Source organism: Lepus europaeus, chromosome 20 (assembly GCF_033115175.1).
Source record: "Lepus europaeus isolate LE1 chromosome 20, mLepTim1.pri, whole genome shotgun sequence".
Lineage (NCBI taxonomy): Eukaryota > Metazoa > Chordata > Mammalia > Lagomorpha > Leporidae > Lepus > Lepus europaeus.
Window position 1 is genome coordinate 28,410,525 of NC_084846.1, and position 16,647 is coordinate 28,427,171.

The 16,647-nt window shown below is 44.0% G+C and overlaps 1 protein-coding gene across 6 annotated transcripts in view; it reads left to right on the forward strand.

Annotated features, from left to right (window-relative positions):
- Positions 1-16,647, forward strand: part of PALS2 (protein associated with LIN7 2, MAGUK p55 family member) — a 121,124-nt gene that overhangs the window by 6,454 nt on the left and 98,023 nt on the right. The window contains exon 1 of one of the 6 annotated variants that reach the window (XM_062178153.1): positions 8,085-8,161. The exons of the other annotated variants lie outside the window; for them this stretch is intronic. The gene's annotated coding sequence lies outside the window, so the exon portion shown is untranslated. Of the gene's footprint in view, positions 1-8,084; positions 8,162-16,647 lie in introns of those variants that run through there. 6 annotated transcript variants of the gene reach the window in all.

The following is a 16,647-nucleotide window of genomic DNA, read 5'->3' on the forward strand; positions in this document are numbered from 1 at the left end:
TGTTCCTTTGTTCGGAAGGATAGTGTTCGATCTTACTTGGGTGGGATAAATGTTGTTAGAGGTGGAATGAGCAGCTGCAGGTGTGTGGAACCTTTTTAGAGAAGTTTGAGAAAATGTGAGGAAAATGGCTGAGCAGACTGAAGGTGGGGCATGTGCTTAGGAGGGGGAAATGAAGAGTGAGACATCAGGTTGGGGAAATTCTATGGTGGCTCCATCCTGGGAGGCGTTTCAACTCCTGAAAAGGTTAAGCCGACAGAGTTCAATGCATTCTTTGACGTTTTGTTGTGGGGTCCTTTTACTATGAAGTGACAGGTACAGGAGATCCTTATGGGTGTTGAGTCCTCTGGGGTTATCCTACCCTAATAGGGGATTCCTTAGGTGTGGTATGGGGCAGCAGTACCTTTCTGTAGTTAAAGTGTAAAATAACGCAGCCTGTGGAGCAGCCTGTCTGACCACCAGTCATTCACTGTGGCCTGTGGGATCCTGCGTACTTAGGTAATTGACCCCAGAACTGAGGCTGTTTTGTCGAGTCTCTACTTCATGCAGGTCTGCAGCTCTACAGACATCTCACTGATGCCCATTGCTTAGCTCACTCGCATTCTCCCCCCTCCTTTGCCTGCCTGCTGCTTCCCTCCTCATGAATATTGAGGTTTGCTTCTCTGAAGAAGCTGTCATTGGCTGGCCACCTCCACAATTTATCTTTTCAGTACAGCACAAATTATAACACAGCACTTACGTAAGTGGCAAGTGCACTTATCATCTGAGTGGATGATTTATGTCTTTTTGTTCAAGTGAGCCTTGAACATATATGCCTGGTTCTGTTTGAATGCTCTTGTTTTCCCCTTGTGCTTACTCCATTTTGGGAGCTATGCTAAATGCTCTGTCTACATATTGTCTTATTTGCTCATATTAGTTTTAAAATCCAAGTAAATTCCTGATGTGATTATCATTTTCCTGTGGCTGCTGTAACAAACAGGTAGACTTGGGGGCCTATGAGTAAAAATAGAGACTTGTTCACTCATAGGTCTGGAGGACAGGCATTTCAGACCAGGTGCAACAAAACCAAGGGCCAGCAGGGTCTGCCTTCCTCTGCAGGACTTAGAGGAGGATCCTTTGGTTGCATTGTGCACAGTTTCTGTTGGCTGCTGGTACTCCTTGGCTTGTGGCAGCCCCACTCCAGTCTTCAAGGACCGCATTTTAATTCTTCGTCAGCCCAATTCCCCCGGCCCCACATGAGATCTCCTGCTGAAGACACTGGGGAGGCCATGTAGGGCCAACTCAGATAATGGATGATCCAGGATAATCCCCCACCACAAGATCGTTAACTTAATCACATCTGCCAGACCCTTTTCCCAGATAAGGTAACACTGACAGGGTCCAGGGATTCAGATTTTGGGGGGGAGGACAATGATACTCAAGTGGGTTTAGAAAAGGGCGGGAGGGACTAGCGAAAGTGCCCTCCAGCCACCCACCCACCCACCCAATCCTCATCCCTCTGTAAGTCAGTGTTTCTCAGCCAGGGGTGATTTTGCCAGTCCTCTCTCCCTAGGGACATTTGGCTGTCACTGCTGGGAGGGGGCTGCTACTAGTATCTGTGGGGTAGAGGCCAGGAGTTCTGCAAATAATGCACAGACCCATTGCACACCACAAAGGAATCGTCCATCCCACGTGTCAGTGGTGCAGAGCTCGATGAACACTGATCTGACTTGAAAAGGACTGGTAGTTGTTTTTGACTGATTGAAAGTTGATTTAATACTGAAGGAATTTGTGGATTCAAAGGCTTCCATAGCCTAGGCAGCTCATGTCAGGAGCCTCAGGTGTTAATTGTTAAATTAGCAAGAGTCACTGTGCACTAACTCCCCATGCAGGACCTCTGTCCTCAAAGAGTTGTATTATAACTATGTCTAAGTGTTCCCAAAGATTTATCATTCTTGGGTGCTTCCTTAAAGTTAATTAAGTTTCTTAAAAAAAAGTGAAATTAAATTCAAGGTGCAATGACTTTCAACAACACTTGTCTTGACTGTTGAGGAACAGTTTGTTTTGTTTACCTTGCAAATTGTTGAAATCCACTTAGTATAGGGTTGGTCTTCTGTGTATAAAGTTAATAGAAAATGGATCTTAGTGGAGAATGGGACTGGGAATGGGAGGAGGAGGAGGTGGAGGATTGGGAGAGTGGGTGGGAGGGGAAGTATGGTGGGAAGAATCATTATATTCCTAAAGTTGTACTTATGAAATGCATCAAGTCTGTATTCCTTAAATAAAAGGTTTCTTTGAGGGGGGAAAATAAATTTAAAATTTGATTTAAGTGAAGAGTCACAAGAAATGATTCACATGTATCTAAAATAAGATTATTACTCAAAAACATAAATATATGCTCATGTGTTGGTCTGTTCTTTGGGTAGGTACCTCTCCCTAGGAGCTCTGGCTCATTGTTTATATATAAACTGGTTATGCTGTCACCCATTACCAGCAAGGGATTGAGAACTTACAAAGTTTGTGAAGCAATCCCAGTGTGACACGTGTATTTCTAGTGTTTGATGACGACTCATTTGTTTATACTTGTTTTGCTCACTGTTAATTTTACAGCAGTTTAGCTTTCTGTTTTGTCACTTGCTTTTCTTGGGTTTTTTCAAAGCATTCAACTTGGTTTTCATACAAAGACCGCTATAACTCCCACAGTCTTGTATCAAGTAATATATGATATATATGAAGGCACAGAAATTCTATTTTATACAAAAAAATTGCACTCCAAGGAATTGAAAGTGCTACTTCCAGTTGTAGCTCATTTTTATAGCTTCTGACTTGGTGATGTGGTGACAGCTAATATCATAGTTGTTTACAAAATCCTGGATGTTTCAGAAATTTTCATTTTAGGTGCTATCATTCTAGAGTTTTTCAATTATCTATAAAATATTACTATAAATACTGTATTAATATTACTAGCTTAATGCTTGAGTTGCTTTTCTGCTAACAGAAACATTGATTTTTCATTAACTGTAATAAATATTACTTAAAATCTTGTTTATAAGCAAAATACTATCCTCAATGTGTCTTTTTTTTTTCCTTAAGATTTATTTTTTATTTGAAAGTCAGTTAGAGAAATATAGATTATCCATGTTCTGTTTCACTCCTCAAAGGGCTGTAAAGGCCAGGGTTGGGCCAGGCCAAAACCAGGAGCTTCTACCATGTGGCAGGGGCCCACACATTTGGGCCATCTTCCACTGCTTTTCCCAGGGCATTCAGGGAGCTTGATTGGAAGTGGAGCAGCCAAGACCTGTGAACTACTGCCCATATGGGATGCCGGCATCACAGGCAGCAGCCTTACCATCTACAGCACAACACTGGCCCCTCCTCACTGCTTCTTGAATAGTTAAATCGTAGAACCTTTGAAATTAGGAACCATACTTAATTCTTTTCTCTTGGCATGGCAGAGCAGTTGAAGACATGGTTGGAACCCCATGTATGTTGTTGAGGACATGCAGCTCTGTTAGTACAGTTTCCTGGTGAGGTGTTTGAAGTTCCTGCTGAGCTCAGTGTAACTCATCTCTAGGGCGGGGATTCTGATACCCACTTGTATAGGGCTAGGGTAAGATTTCACTCAGCTAATGCAGGTGAATTGTAGCAGAGTCTGGGGCATGGGCGTGTTCAGTAAATGTCAGTGTCTTTCCTTCTCTTACTCCTTGGTACAATGTTCTAAGTACAGAGGATAAGATGAGTTGAGTAAATGCTTTCAGTTGGCTTTGCCTGATCCATAGTTTTTGTTTTCCTAGACTATGAGAGTTAAAAATCTCATTTTGTGAATATATATATATATTTTTTGACAGGCAGAGTGGACAGTGAGAGAGAGAGACAGAGAGAAAGGTCTTCCTTTTGCCGTTGGTTCACCCTCCAATGGCCGCCGCGGTAGCGCGCTGCGGCCGGCGCACCGCGCTGTTCCGATGGCAGGAGCCAGGTGCTTCTCCTGGTCTCCCATGGGGTGCAGGACCCAAGGACTTGGGCCATCCTCCACTGCACTCTCTAGCCACAGCAGAGAGCTGGCCTGGAAGAGGGGCAACCGGGACAGGATCGGTGCCCCAACTGGGACTAGAACCCGGTGTGCCGGCGCCGCAAGACGGAGGATTAGCCTGTTGAGCCACGGTGCCGGCCCATTTTGTGAATATTTTTAAGGCGTTTTGCTTTTAAAGTTCTCTAATAAGTTATGCTCTGCTGAGTAAAGTTATGTTTTACTTTTACATGACATTTCCAACCTTAAAGATTTTATAAAATTGACACATCATCCTGATCTTTTTCCTCATGCCTTCCACCTAACGGTCTGCAGAAACTGAGTCACATTTGATAACATAGCATCTTGTTTTGAATAAAAAAACCATACTTTTAAAATCACCATAATGATTTATTATCCCACAATAGGATATCTGTAGTATTTTGAATGAATGTGACTGTCTTCAAATACATTTGTCTTCCTTTGTATTTTACTAGAATATTTATGCCTATATACATAAAGGAAGTGTTGTTGAGTGGGCTTTTGGTCCTGACAGTTAAGATGCCTATGTCCTGTGTCAGAGAACTGTGTTGAATTCCTGCCTGTGACCCCTAACTCAAATGTCCTACCAGCGTAGACCCTGTAAGGCATGATGATGACTCAGGTAGTTGGGTTCCTTTCACCCATGTGGGAGAAATGGATTGAGTTCCTAGCTTTGACCCAGCCCTGTCCTGGCTGTTGTGGACAACTGGGTAATAAAATAAGAGATGGGAGATTCTGAATGCCTCTCAAATAAAAGTTTTAAAAATTTATATGGAAACTTTAACTTTTGTTATATAATTATTTGCCTTTTTAATCTTTTTAATATCTTTTTAGCTGGGCCTTTAAAACTAACTGGGTAAAGAAATTTAATTCATAGAGGTTATCACATATTTCAGAAATGAAATGGTTATATTTTTATACAAATTAATTCAAATGTTCTTCATTTTTTTAAGCTAGAAATCTTTTGGAAGTGGAAAACATATTTTGGAACCACATCTTTAAGAAGGTTGGAATTTTTTTTTAAAGATGCATTTATTCATTTGAGAAGCAGAGTTAGAGAGAGGTCTTCCATCTGCTGATTTACTCCCCAAATGGCCGCAATGGCCAGGGCTGGGCTGATCCGAAGTGAGGAGCTTCTTTTGGTCTCCCACGTGGGTGCAGGGGCCCAAGCACCTGGGCCATCTTCCACTGCTTTCCCAGGCCATAGCAGAGAGCTGGATTGGAAGAAGAGCAGCCAGGACATGAACTGGCACCCATGTGGGATGCTGGCCCCACAGCTGGAGGCTTAGCCTACCACACCACAGTGCCAATCCCCAGTTGGAATATCTTATGAGACCAGGTAGTCACAGTATGCCCTCACTGAAGCACCAGGTTCTTAGAAAACCTCAGGCAGAGAAATTTTCCATGAAGCAATTTAAGACCTCATGGTGTAAACAGGGAGACAGAGATTATGAATGAACTCATAAAAATCCTTCATAGTGTTAACTCTCACCCATATCTCAAATGTTATCAGTGCTTTGTACTGTTCAGTTTGCCAAAGCCAGAGAGTGCACAGTGAGTTTCCATTCACAACTACTTGCTTGAAAGAAACTTTACAAGATTTTCAATCTGGACCTTAGTCCTCAGAGGCGTTTCCAAAGGTGTCTCATTCAGAGCCTTTTTTATTTTCACTCAGTCATGGACTTCAGCTTCTGGTTCCAGCTGCTGTCCCAGCATAACTTGGATGTTTCAGATAAAACATAAGCTTTTAGTAACCTTTATTTAACTCGCCTAGCTGGCTGTGTCCACATAGATATTTATAGTTTGTTTCTACTCATGATAATTTCACGCCAGTACTCATGAGGACATGGCAATGGAACACTTGGCTCTGTCAGTCCTTGTCACTCCCACCTCCATTCTCTCCTTCCTTGCAGCCTCTGCAGTTCTAGATGGAAGCTGTAAATTTATTTCATCTCTCCTAAGAGTTTGTACTTTTACTCTGCCATCTCTCTATTTCCTTCTCCTTTATTATCCAAACCTAGAACTCCCTCCTTCCGAAAATAGCTTCAAAAAGAGCAACTTAGGATTTCTTACTCAGTGGAAATGTTCCGTGTCAGTCAATCTGTGTATGTAAGTGCAAACTGGGATCTCGCATAATAAAGGGATTACTTTATGTAATTTACCTTAGGAAAAAACCGGTCTTTGTATCTCCCTTCCACTCCCCCCCCCCCAGCTAAGCATCGTCCCATGAACATAGATTATGTTTAATGTATATTTTTGTTATTGAAAAATATACATAAATAGTAGTTTATCATATACAGAAGACTAAGTTGTGAAAACTGAAACAATTCTCACTCATGGGGAAACTTGCTACTCATTTGTATGAATTAGTTTATTTTTTTATTTATTTTTAATTTTTGACAGGCAGAGTGGATAGTGAGAGAGACAGAAAGGTCTTCCTTTTTGCCGTTGATTCACCCTCCAATGGCCGCCGCCACCAGCGCATCTTGCTGATCCGAAGCCAGGAGCCAGGTGCTTCTCCTGGTCTCCCATGCAGGTGCAGGGCCCAAGCACTTGGGCCATCCTCCACTGCCTTCCCGGGCCACAGCAGAGAGCTGGCCTGGAAGAGGGGCAACCGGGATAGAATCCGGCGCCCCAACCGGGAGTAGAACCCGGTGTGCCGGCGCTGCAAGGCGGAGGTTAGGCTGTTAAGCCACGGCGCCGGCCTAAAGCTTTGATTCTTCAGAAGCAAGAGGTCGACCATGAATTGGTTAGATTTAACAGCCAAGGTAAAACAGAGGTTTTTATTTTTATTTTTTAAAGTTTTATTTATTTATTTGAAAGGCAGAGCAGCAGAGAAGGAAAGAGGGAGGGAAGGTGGGAGGGAGAGAGAGAGTGAGTGATCTTCCATATGCTGATTTACTCCCCAGATGCCCACAACAGCCAGGGCTGGACCAGGCTGAAGCCAGGAGCTGGGAATTTGATCCTGGTTGCCCACATGGGTGGCAGGAGCTCAAGTACTTTGGGCATCTTCTGCTCCCTCCCAGGTACAGTAGCAGCACTGGATTGGATTGGAAGCAGACAGGTGTCTGTCCTAGGCACTCAGATAAGGAATGCTGGCATCCAAAGCAGTGGTTTCACTTATTGCATCACAATGCACAGCCCCAAAACTGTTTTCAGAAGGGATGTGAGCATGAGTGGAGACGATGAGGTGGAGATGAGATGTGTAGCTGTGCATTTGGGAACTGTGAAGATCAATGGGACAGGGGCCGGCGCTGTGGCACAGTAGGTTAATCCTCCGCCTGTGGCACCAGCATCCCATAGGGGTGCCGGTTCATGTCCTGGCTGCTCCTTTTCTGACCCATCTCTCTACTGTGGCTGGGAAAGCAGTGGAAGATGGCCCAAGTGGTTGGGCCCTTGCACTGGTGTGGGAGACCAGGGGCTGGGGGGATCTTGACGACTTGCTCCTGGCTTCGGATCTGCCCAGCTCTGGCCGTAGTGGCCCTTTGGGGAGTGAACCAGTGGATGGAAGATCTGTCTCTCTCTCCCTTTCACTGTCTGTGATGCTGCCTCTCAAATCTTAAAAAAAAAAAATAAAAGTGATTAGAACAGAAAGTTTATATTAAGGAATAAAAGTGAACTGGGTTAAATAGGTGTAAGCTAGATTTTAAGAAGAAAAATTTAAACATTCCCAGATGACAAAGATTTTTTTTTTCTTTAAAGATTTATTTATTTGAAAGAGTTACATAGAGAAAGAGAGAGGCAGAGGTCTTCCATCTGCTGGTTCACTCCCTAATTGACTGTAATGGCCGGAGCTGCACCAGTTTGAAGCCAGGAGCTTCTTCCAGGTCTCCCACGGGGGTGCAGGGGCCCAAGAACTTGGGCCATCTTCTGCTTTCCCAGGCCACAGCAGAGAGCTGGATTGGAAGTGAAGCAGCCGTGACTCGAACTGGCACCCATATGGGATGCTGGCACAGCAGGAAACAGCTTTACCCACTATGCCACACCACCAACCTCAACAAAAGTTTTTTTTTTTTTTTTTTATGCAGCCTTTGTCATTAACATGTTCTTTGAAGGTGGTCTGTGTGACAGCCTCATGTTGAGTGGAGTGCACTGAAGAAGCAAAAGGCAGGAAGAGGCTTACAGTGACATTTAAAGGTAAATTAAAGAAATGGGTTGTAGAAAAGATGAAGAATAAGAGAGAAGTGTATCCAGCGCCGCGGCTCAATAGGCTAATCCTCCACCTTGCAGCGTCAGCACATGGGGTTCTAGTCCTGGTCGGGGCGCCGGATTCTGTCCCGGTTGCCCCTCTTCCAGGCCAGCTCTCTGCTGTGGCCCGGGAGTGCAGTGGAGGATGGCCCAAGTCCTTGGGCCCTGCACCCCATGGGAGACCAGGAGAAGTACCTGGCTCCTGCCTTTGGATCAGCGCGGTGCGCTGGCCGCAGCACAGCAGCCATTGGAGGGTGAACCAATGGCAAAGGAAGACCTTTCTCTGTGTGTCTCTGTCTCACTGCCCACTCTGCCTGTCAAAAAAAAAAAAAAAAGTGTAACAACTTTGAGTTCACCATTCACCTGGGCAGATCAAGTGGCTTAGATGTACTTTGAATCGTAGGCCAGGATGGTCCCTGGATTTTCAGGGTTTGAGAATCTTCCCTGTAATGCTAAGATTTTCTTCAAGATAAGCCCTGGTCTTGTTTTAAAGGATCTTTTAGGTTATTTTTGTTTTAAATAGGTTATATTCTCTAGATTTTCGTAGATTGTTCTCAACTGTATTTGACCCTTTTATAATTAATGGATGGAAAAGTTCTTTGGAGACCACCAGTTAATTAGTCAAGTTTCATTTATCCCTGCATGATCTACATATTGTTAACTTTCAATGGAAGGACACTAATGGTGATAATGATGGATTAGCTATGTGCTCTCATTTGGGGGAAGAGAAAGGGCAGAGGAACCATAAATTTTTTTTTTAAAAGAGAAAATTAGAAAATCAAGGGACTAAAAGCAGTAAAGTAAGAAATATAGTATTAAACTAGGAGTATTTAATTTTAGAAGTTGTTCAAATATCTGACGTATATGCATTATAGAGTTAGGTATGGTGGAGAAATGCAAGATGTGGCTTCATTATTATCAGAAGGCTTCAATTTGGACATGGGTCTTCCTCTCTGATGTATTTTTAGAAATTTTTATAAAAAAACAGTGCAGCAAATAAATCTCGTAACCATGACCATAATGTCTTATAGAAAGCCAGCTTGTGAGAGCAAGGAAAGTGGAATGAATCTAATGCAAGAAACGTAGAACTGTATTAGCTCAATGCATCCATTTGCCTTATTTGATATATGCCAGTCATTCTCTAGGGGGGTGATGTTTTAGATGCCACCGGCCGGAACCTTGGTGATGTCTGAAGACATTGCTGGTGTCACACCTGAGGTTGCTGCTGACATCTAGTGGGCAGAGGCATTCATAGGACAGTTATCTGGCCCAAATGTCGGCACTGCCAAGATTGAAAACCTCCGGAATATGGAGTAGGTAAGTTTTCCCCTGGGCGTTTTTGGAGACCTAGGTCAGTTTCTTGCTATCTTTTTCCTAGACTTGATGGGTACTGTTCTTCCAACAGTGCACAATACAATTGATGCTTACTGTTTCCTGTATTGTGTTCTTATCCTAAGACAATGATGGGGACACTTTGTTCTACCAGAGGCCGTCTGGACATCTGTAACATTATTTGCAAGGGTGTGCAAAGTTATCCACTTAAAAATTAGCCTGTTACAGATTTATTGAATTTTGACTCTTACCTGCAGTTACTTTGGCAGGGCCAGACCAAAGGATTTCACCTACCTTACTCGGCCTGCAGGCCCGTTGCCCCACCCCCTCAACCGCTCCCTCCACCCCCATCCTAAGGGTAACCTAGATACTTTGTTAGACAAATATTTCTAAATTTTTACACATTTTTCCTTGGGGTGGCATTTTTCTGGTAAGTTAATTTATCTTGTATTTACTTTCACTAATTCAGTTCTTGAGGGGTCACTCTGTGTTCAGATTCTCAGGGCCTCTTGTGGTGACTTCTTTAAGGATGGTATTCTCTTTAGCAGCCCTGCTTTTCCTGTGCTTTCGATGCTGCATGTCCCAGGTCAGAGTTGAGCTAGGTCTTGAGTCCAGGGTGTTTGTTTTTTCTTACAGCGTTGATATCTGTGGTAATTTTTGGATAGGTTAAAAGTTTAGGCAGCGAGATACTTAAAGGAAAAGCTATCTAGGAGTTATTTCTGTTAGAATAATTTTATTCCTTCGTACAAATAAAGGTTGCCCTACACATAACAGCTATGTTTAGGAAGGTTTTAGGATGGGTTGGTTTATAGTGGTAAATGGAAAACAGTGAAATGCTAGGATGAAACAAGATGTGCAAGAATTTTTGTTCAGCTGAATTGATTTTGTTAAACACAGAAAAATAATTCATTGTGATAAAACAGCTGAAGGAATAAATCCTTAGTGGAGAAAGGAATGATTTTTTTAAAAAAAGATTATTTATTTGAAAGGCAGAGTTATAGAGACAGAGAGGGAGTGAGAGAAATCGATCCTCCATCCACTGTTTCACTCCCCAAATGGCCACAACAGCCGGAGTTGGGCCAATCTGAAACCAAGAACCAGGAGCTTCTTCCAGATCTCCCATATGGGTGCATGGCCCCAAGGGCTTGGGCCATCTTCTTTTGCTTTCTCAGGCCATAGCAGAGAGCTGGATTGGAAGATGAGCAGCCGGGACTTGAACTGGCACCCATATGGGATGCCTTCACTGCAAGGCGGCAGCTTTACCCACTACACCACAGCGCCGTTTAGTTTTGTTTAGTAAATCAGGTTTAGTTTTGCTGGTAAATCATTCCTCCAAGATTTGGAACCAGTGGTGTCTTGCTCTGCTGTGCTGGATGTCCTGAATGTGACGTGACGTTTAATATCCCTGTTCCTTACCAGAGCACTGGCACAATCAGAGATGCCCTCACACATTTCCAAATGTTCACCGGGGAGAGGGGTGATGCTGCCATTAAAAAAAAATGCACTGTATATCTTAGGAAACATGTCTTTGTTCTCAACATCACACAGTGGCTGTTGCTCTGCCATGAAGAAAGAATACTTGAGCACACACGCTCCTCTCGGGGGAGGCCCGGAGAGAGTGCTGGGGAAGAAGTGTGTTTGCCTCTGCAGTCTTAGATTACGGATTATTCAGTCGTACCTGCTTTCCAGTATAATAGTGCTGCTTTCTTTGGTTTTCACTTCTCTTGCTTGAGAAGTGGGGGCTCTTGCTTGGCTGGGTTTTATTTGAATGGATTTGATGCAGCTGGTTCGAGGGTGTCTTCCTCAAAGAGTTACTGAGGCTTTTCTTTGGTGCCTGTCAGAGCTTCCAGCACGGGACACTTGTGATGTCTCTGAACCTGGTAGGTGTATTTGAACCCTGAATCCTTGAGATCCTCATCCAATACCCACTCCCACCCTCAGTGTGGAGAAAAGACTGAATGAGGCTGATTTCCTTGTTTTCTTCCTCAACCGATTAGCACATTTTCAGTAAAACTAGCCTTTCACAAGGTGAGGGTTAGTCCTTTGAGGTCCCTGCTCTGTGCGGAGAGCCTTGGTTACATTCTCCATCTTCCACAGGCCAGGCAGGGCCTACACTGGTGCTGAAATGAGCGAGCGCCCCAGGGCGGCGATGACTTCACCACCTGCTCCAGGGTCCCCCACATTCAGCTTCGCCCGCGGGAATTTCTTCAGAGACTTTTTATTTAATTAGGATATTTTATTTATCATTTTTTGATGTTTTGTAAATGGGAGAATTATTTTCAGATTAGCCAGCCTACCTTTTTATGTCCGACGCATGAGCTTCACTCATCTGATTCTAGCTTCTTTCAGGTTTCCTAAAACTACTTGTTTGCTGTTCTTTTGGTTTTTCATTTATTTCCCACCTCATATCCCCTATTGTTGGTGTTTTATTTCTTTTTAACAAAGATCCATGTTTTCATTTATTTGAAAGGCAGAATTACAGAGAAGAGGGTGGGAGAGAGGAAGAGATTTTCCATCTGCTGGTTCACTCCCCAAATGGCCGAAATGGGGTTGGGCCAGGCCGAAGCCAGGATTTTGGAACTCCCACATGGGAGATGAGGTGTCCAAGTGCTTGGACAGTCTTCTGCTTTCCCAGACACATTAGCAGGGAGCAGGAAGTAGAGCAGCTGGTACTCAAACCGGTGTCTGTGTGGGATGCCAGGGTTGTGTGCAGCAGCTTAATTGGCCCATTTGACTCTTTTAGAATAGCTTTTGTCACTTTCCAAGGGCCCCGGGAGAGAGGAAACGAAGGGAATGTTCAGTTGTCTGTCTGGAAGCAGGTCCAGTAACATTCAGGTCCAATCCCATTTGGGCTGAGGAAAAGCAAGTGTCTGTTCATGTCTTTACATTTACTATGATTTTCAGTTTGAACTTAAACAGCCATCTTTGTAAATAGGGAAGGGGCCACTTGAAGGGTGACAGTCAGACCACTAACTGTGCAGTGAGGCCAGGCCCCCCTGTAGGTGGAGGAGTCCAGTGTGCAACGGATGACCAATGTGGCAGTCTTACCATGGAGCCTAAATACATAGGGCACAGCTTGTCCCTGTGATGAGAAACCAGAATTTTTAAATTTCATTCAATAAATATTGACTGCAGTGTAGCTGACAAACTACTAGGAGTACAGAAATAAATAAGATGCCGTGTCTGTCCTCAGAGCCCACTGACTGTGTTGGAGACAGCTGGATAAGTTCAAGCGCAGTCAGTTCTTACTCATACCGGTTCTGATCTTCAGAGCCTGAGCAAGCTCTGGGTCCCCGAGTGCTGTGCTGTGTTGTTTGCAGGGGAAGTACAGGAAACACAGCTGTGGTTGACACTGTGTTCAGCTGATCAGTACATAACCTTGTTTTACATGTGCTTCTGCTTAAACACAGCATATAAAATACGTATTATTGATTTTTATATTGGCCGCACAGCCGGCTCCCACTTGAATGAAGCTTCTCTCTTGTGTTTTCTCTGTATGGCACACCCCAGCCGTCTTGTGTCAGAAACACCAGGCAGGACTTCAGTACCATGCTTTGGGGTTATTTTTCACAGCAGAATCATAAACAAAAAGCACAAAAAATTTTTGCTTTTTAAACTTCTGATTTGATGGAAGATTAAGCCTTTTTACTGTAATGTAAATTTAAAAGACTGAAGGAGGGTGGGGAGGAGAGAAGGGGAGAGATACCATTATATCCCTGGAATTGTATGTACAATTTGTATTGAATCTGTTAAAAACTAAATTTTAAGAAGAACATAAAACATAAAGCAAAAACACTAAACCTAGCACAGAAAGGACAGGTGTTTTTAGCATGAGAGTGGAAACATGGAAAGCAGAGGATAACATTGTCAGACCGCAGCCCCGACTGTGCAGTGCTAGGCAACTCAGATGTTTGTTTGTCTGTGAGTATCTACAAATGACCATAAAACTCCTGAGCATTGATTTTGGGGTTAAAAATAAATATTACTTGGAAGAGAATTTGTAAATGCGGAATCCATGAATAATGCAAATTGCTTACATTTATTCTAACTAAACTGTAAGAGCTACATATATCAGAGATGCTAGGGTGGGTCAGGGAAAGCCTCACTCCAGACAGGATGAAGTTACAGCAGCATGAAGCAGTGGAATTGGGGAAGAGAAAGTGATTCACTGTGGCTGGAATTAGCAGGAGCTCTGAAATGAGGCACAAAAAGGATGTTTGGACTGGACAGTTAACAGGGAGGCTGTGAAGCCTCCTACACTGTATTAAGGAATTTGGGTTTTATAGGTAATGGGGAACTAGTGAACTATATATTAGAGGCAGAGAAGCAGATAGAGAACATGCGTCCCCATCTGCTAGTTCATTCCCTAAATGTCCACAAAAGTCTTGGTCAGGAGCCCAGAATTCAGTCCAAGTCTCCCATCTAGGTGGGAGGATCCCAATTGTTTGAACCATCACTGCTGCCTTCCACAGTCTGCATTAGCAGGAAGCTCCAATCGGAGCCAGAGGCAGAGGTCAAACCGAGGTGCTCCCAGAAGGGATGCCGGCAACCTGATCTGTGACTTAACAGCCAGGCCAAGTGCCCACCCCTAGTGAATGATTTTAACCAGAAGAGAAACACGATCATATTTGTATTTTGCAGAGCTCACTCTGATGGTGGTACTGGGGACAGAGGAAGTAAGGTGAATAAAAGAAGGTTTAGATATGAAAGTGAACAGTGGTGAGAATGAGAGCTAAGGCAGTGATGATGGAGATGGAGGGAAAAAATGGTTATTATTCGAGAAGTATGCAAGGTATCAAACTGAATGGTCTTGGTGACAGATTAGATGGAGGAAATAAGGGAGACTGAACAGCCATACACGGGTGCCTTTAATTAAGATGGGGAATATAGGAGGATAACCACAGGGAGGAATGGGATAAGTTCTGGAGATGTCAAGTTTGTGGCGCCCATGGGATATCTTTATGGAGATGAAGACAGAATGAGTCTGGTGATGCTTTGGAGATAGAGATTTGAGGTTAGGCACTGACAAATACCTGAATGCCTGCTGTGTGTGATGCCACAGAGGGAGTGCAGAGGAGTTAGAGTAGGATGTGAATTTCCAGCTAGGGGAGGCAGGCACCACATGAAGGTAATTTCAGGTGAGTGTTGTGATGAAAGTGAAACTAACAGGGTGAGAGTGGCTGAGGTTGGGGTGAGCTTCGATTGGGTGTTGGGCCCACTCTCTGGGGAGGTGATGTTTGCCTGGAGACTAAACGAAGACAGTAGGGATGCATACGTGGCTCTCTGGGAAGGTCATTTCCAGCAGAGAACAGAAAAAGGAGCTGGGTGTGTTTGAGGGAGGGCAGAGGTACACAGAGTGCTGCATCTTGAAGGCTCTGGGAGGCTCCGGTCAGGGGTCTGCGTATTTTTCTAAATGCAGGGGGAAGCCTTTGGGCAGCTTTAGCAGAAGAGTAACAGAATCGGTTTTATGTTTTAAAAGGCTGGCTTTTGCTACTCAATGGAGAACATTGTTGAGAACTAGAGTGAGAGTAAGGGAACCAGCCAAGTGCCCGGGCAGTGGCTGGCGAGGGTGATGATGGGTCAGTCGTGTGATAGCTGCAACTGAGTGAGGGACCCAGTTGGCTTTTCTTCAGTCACCTCTGTCATGACTGAATAATCACTGATCTGTTATGAATTCCAGATATTATTGTAAGTGGTATGTGAAACACGAGGTGTCTTAAAAGCAGAAATCACCAGTAAAGTTCAATACTCTAAGATTATGTAGTTTTGAGATACTCATTAAAAAAAGATTCTAACTCGCATATTTAGTGAAATGTGGCAGTGATCTATAGTCATATTTCATATTTATTGGTGCTTATTAAGTGTGAGAAAATGCTTTCCAATAATGCTACTAATTCAATTAAAATCCTGTATGTTTTCTTATAATAAAGAAAGCTTTGACCTGCTTTGTTAATTAGTGATTAGGTCGATAAAAATTTATGCAAAGCAGGGCTACTACATTGTGAAAGCAGATTAGGAATAGCCATTTATTTGAGCTCTGTGAGGTTTTTTTTGGTTTAGTTTTTAAAGAATCTGTAGACCCAGCTTTTTTCTGTCTTTGTACTATGCTTTAACAAGGATGTCTATAGACATAGCAGTGAACATGGACCATGGTGGTGAAAAACTGGGAATTAGCAAACCAGCTAAGGGGATTTTTAAATAGTCTAGGAAAGAGAAGACCAAAGCTCTAAACCAATGGGCAGAGAGTGGACATTGTGCTGTGGATAACTGTTAGACTTTCATGAGGCACAGTGAGATTTGGAGAAGAATTAGATGTCTAGAGGCTAGGAGAAAGAGAACCACAGTTGATTCTGAACTTATAATTGTGGAGAATGGTGGGTGGTAGTGATGATGTTATAAGCTGTGGAGAATGGTGGGTGGTAGTGGTGATGTCATAATACAGGTGAGTGGCAGAATCTACAGTAGGAGGAGTAGGCTTGGTCGGGACCAGTGAGCAGTCCTGCACGTGGTGAGTCCAAGGCGCCATCTTTGGGACTCCCAGGGGAAATGTATCAAGGAGGCAGTGGAGAAAGGTGAGTGCTCTCCCTAAGACATGGAAACCATCATCAAGTGGAAAGTAGCTGAAGCCCTGGAAGTGAGGGAGGTCACACAAGGAAACACCGAAGCCCAGGCAGTGCCAACAGCAGTGGTCGTCTGTCCTCAAGCAGGAGGGGGACTGACTATGCTGGAGACTTGCCCTTTGGGATTCTTGACCTCATTCAGGAGGCCTGAGGAGAGTGACCACCGGGCTGGTGGGCATGGGGCACTGAAAAGGCACAGCATGGGCTGCTATTTTCCTTTTTTAAAGATTTATTTGTAAGAGTTACAAAGAGAAAACCAAAGAAAAATCTTCCATCTACTGGTTCACTCCCCTCAGTAAAAAGTAAGTAAACTTGGTTAATCCTCCACCAGCGGCGCCGGCATCCCATATGGGCGCCAGTTCTAGTCCCGGATGCTCCTCTTCTGATCCAGCTCTCTGCTGTAGCCCGGGAGGGCAGTGGAGGATGGCCCAAGTCCTTGGGCCCTTGCACCCGCATGGGAGACCAGGAGAAGCACCTGGCTCC